General features: G+C 53.1%; 1 protein-coding gene across 1 annotated transcript in view; it reads left to right on the top strand.

Moving 5' to 3' along the window:
- LOC105536617 (chromosome unknown open reading frame, human C9orf3) overlaps positions 1-3,434 on the top strand; it is a 404,528-nt gene extending 401,094 nt beyond the window's left edge. The window contains exon 22 of the mRNA XM_011976020.1: positions 2,986-3,434. The gene's annotated coding sequence lies outside the window, so the exon portion shown is untranslated. The remainder of the gene's footprint in view (positions 1-2,985) is intronic.
- Positions 3,435-3,703: the final 269 nt, after the last annotated feature.

Here is a 3,703-nt window from a genome sequence, read left to right as displayed (position 1 = left end):
GCACACGCAGCACACACACCACACACAGCGCACGCAGCACACACAGGCATGCGCCACACAGAGCAGCCGCGGCACACGCAGCACACACACCACACGCGGCGTATGCATTCCATGACCTGTGTCTTGAGAGCAAGTCCTACTTTTTGCTTTGTTGTGTTGGAGCGGAATTTCTACCGTGGCTTATATTGGAGTGAGTTCTGGATTATTTAAGTCACTTTCTTGTTAATTGTGTCTGGAATTAACCTGTTAGATTTACTTCCCAGCAGTGCCGCTCAGTATGGGTTTCCACACTATTAAGGCAGCCTCGCAGTGGTACACCAAGTTTTGCAGGACAACTGTGGGATTTTTTTTTCTCTAACAGTCATTATCATTTCTGTGTCTGCTCCGTTTTGCTTCAATGTTTTATATTATATTAATAGGGGATGTCTAATTTTGTATCTTTAAAAAAAACTTTATCAAATCTGAAGCATTTTTCATGTTATAGCTTCTCTGTAATTTTTCATGGACATTGAATATTTGGTGTTGATATTCTTCGCTCAGCTTTGAACATCGAGTTTGCTTCTCATGTTTTGTGCTTATGAAAACCATTTCTGTGTAATGTGTTTAAGTAGCTTATTTATCTGAAAGAACTCTAATAATGAAAAGAAATAAAAAGTTTTTCCGAAGCATAATCATATTCCAGAAGAGTCAGGAACCACGTGTGCCAGGAAAGGGAAACGGGGGACGAACTACTGAGTGTCGCGTAGCGAAACGCCTGCGGCAGACATGACCTGGCTCCCCTCCAGCACGGGCCGGCGGCGCAGACTGCGCACTTACCTCACTGCCGGCCTCCTGTAGTAATCAGTATAAGCAGCGTTTCTCTTTCGTTTTGTTACTTCGTGGCGTTTGTGTGAAAGTGTGTGAAGCTACAAGGCCAGCTAGTCCTGTCGCCCTTCCTGCCGGTCAGGAGCAGCACCGCGGGGCACACCCTTTGCCACTCTTCATGGGGATTTTTGGCCCAAGCAGGCAAAGGAGTCATCTTGGTCACGAGTCTCCCCTTTCCCCCTCCCCGACATCTTTGTTCCTGTCCCCACCCCTCCAGATGAATCCCGGGGTTGCCAGCCTCCCTCCCAGCCAGCTCCTGTGAGGCACAGTGGCCGGGGTTGCTCCCAGGGCCCCTTCCAGCAAGCGGACTCCTGGCCTGAGAGTCCCCAGAGGCTTCCCAGAGCAGCTAGAATCTGCCTGGAGAGAAGGGATCTCGTCCCCAGGGTTAGAGGCAGTAAACTAACAGCAAGGACAGCTGCCTTTAGCAATTCTGTGTGTCACGTGCTTGGTCCCTGCAGTTTTCATCAGTTCCAGAGCTGCACTGGCATTTTTATGGTCGTCTCGAGTCCCTTTGATTCAAAAAATTATACCTCTAGGATGCCAACTAAACGAACAGCAAACAAACTCCACCTGTTTGCCTGTGTAACAGGCGTGAAGGCGGCAGTGTCGCCGGCGTCCTTCCGCGGAAGCCCGGTGCGCGCAGACGGGGGCACGGGGCGGCGCTGCTCGCAGGTGCTCTGGCTGCTTGGGTTCCTGGCATGCTGATTTGTGACTTCAGATTAAAATCACATTGCCAGGGATTACCACGCAACCACGACCTTGGCTGCTGCTCCAGAAGTGGTCGCCCTCGCTGCCGATTGGAGGACAGGTGCGTCTCGTACATCTTCTTTGGAAACAAAGAAGCCACCAGCTGAGGAGGACGCTCACCGGTCACCGTCCCTTTATTTGTGCCCAGCGATGACCTCTCTAACAAGGTGCAGAGCTTAGCTGATTGGTGAACAGTGATTGGTTTCCGCTTTGTTCACAGTGGCTAAGTTCTGCACCTGAAGAGAAGGTGAGATGGGGACAGTTAAGTTGGAGCCGCTGGGGCAGAGGCTGTTGCTGACGGGCGGGCCGCTGCTGCACAGTCAGCGTGGGTGCAGAGCGCGATCCTGGAGGATGAGAGACCACTTGGCCCGAAGGATGCACTATCTCTTGCCGGGAATGCTAGCCGCGCACTCAGTCCTTAAGTCTGTCCACAGAAACATCCACTAATCGGACATCTGTCTGAAAGGTCAAATGTATTGAAAGTTGCGAAAATTATTCTTACAGAAAACTGAAACCAAATGCGTCCCCATCAGTCGAGTGAAACCACGTGGTGGTTCATGCTGTGAGCGGGGCGGGTGGGGCTTTCGGAGGAGCTCCTGTTCTGGGCGCGGTGAACTCTCTCTTGTATTTACAGTCCAGGCCTCCGCATCTCCTGCGCCAGCGGACGGTGCCCACGGAGCTCCCAGCTGAGGCGCTGCTTCTCCGGGCTGTCGATTGGACCCGCCCTCCGGTGCCTACTGAGCTGATATCAGTTCTCATTTTACACACTGGCTCAGTTCAGCAGGAACAGGAGTCGAGCCCTTGAGCAAAAAGCCTTCGTGTCTGTAAGTGCCCGAGGCTCAGGAGAGCTGGGGCTCCCACTCACGGCAGACAGGCCGCGTCCTCCCTGGCCCGGCGGCAGCACGGTGCCAGTCGTCTGTATGTGCTCCTGCGGCATGGGGGTTTGTAGACTCAGAAAACCCTGCTGGCAGAAAGTTAAGAGCTCCCAGGCCTGAAGGCGGGACACGTGCCTGCAGGGGAGCGTCTGCCCCCGTGTGTGAGGGAGGCAGGGCCCAGCTCTCCCACCGCAAGGTGAGCTGAGACTCTGAGAGCAGTTAGAGTGGGTGCGGGTCTGAAATGGGGACGACTCCTAGCAGCTATTGTGTACGCGAAGCCTGAGTACAGCCTGCTGGTGTCAACGGCCACGTGTGAGCAGGCCAGCAGCACACGGCTCGCTGTGACCCGTCCCGGGACTGTGAGATGGGCCTGGGTCTCCTCCTTGTCCTGTGATTAAAGTCCTCTCCTGACAGTGGAGAGCAAAGGCACACAGAGGTGCGCGCTCAGGAGAATTCCTCTTGGCGACTGGGTAATCAGTTACTGCTGTTTCCTTTGCAGGAAAGATCCCAGCGAGATTCTTTCATTCACCTCCTCCTAGCCTGGGGGACTGGCCCTGGACATCAAAGGAGGGATTATGTGGCTGCTAAAGCCGTCAGCCCACAGCCCCGTTCAAGTCTTGGTGCTTCTCTTTCCCAGAGGCTGGTCCCAGCCAGGCACGCACAAAAGGCAGATTCTCGTAAACGCGGCCTCCCGCCCTGGATCTGGAGTGGAGCTGCTCTGGGATTTCGAGTTCTTCTGCACAGATGATTAAATATATCCGAGAGACGTTGGAAAACCTGCTGAACGTTTTACGTTGGTCTGCTCAGCACATGGCTGGATGTGGATATTTCTGTAATTCAGGACGTCACACCGCTCCTGTGTACCAAGACCAGTGGGTGCCGTTTGATGTAGAAGAGCAGGACGAGACTCTACGATTATTCTTAATAAATGTAATGGGTTTTTTTTTTTTTTGTATATGTGTTTGCTTCTGAATTTCATACTGTTTAAAAATAACAAAGGCCGGGCATGGTGACTCACGCCTGTAATCCCAGCACTTTGGGAGGCCGGGGCGGGTGGATCATGAGGTCAGGAATCTGAGACCATCCTGACCAACATGGTGAAACCCCGTCTCTACTAAAATACAAAAAGGTAGCTGGGTGTGGTGGTGGCACCTGTAGTCCCAGCTGCTCGGGAGGCTGAGGCAGGGGAATCGCTTGAATCCGGGAGGTGGAGGTTG

This window comes from Mandrillus leucophaeus, unplaced genomic scaffold, assembly GCF_000951045.1.
Source record: "Mandrillus leucophaeus isolate KB7577 unplaced genomic scaffold, Mleu.le_1.0 Scaffold161, whole genome shotgun sequence".
In the NCBI taxonomy this organism is placed as follows: Eukaryota; Metazoa; Chordata; class Mammalia; order Primates; family Cercopithecidae; genus Mandrillus; species Mandrillus leucophaeus.
Note: the sequence above shows the minus strand (reverse complement) of the source record. Positions and strands in the feature narration are given on the sequence as shown.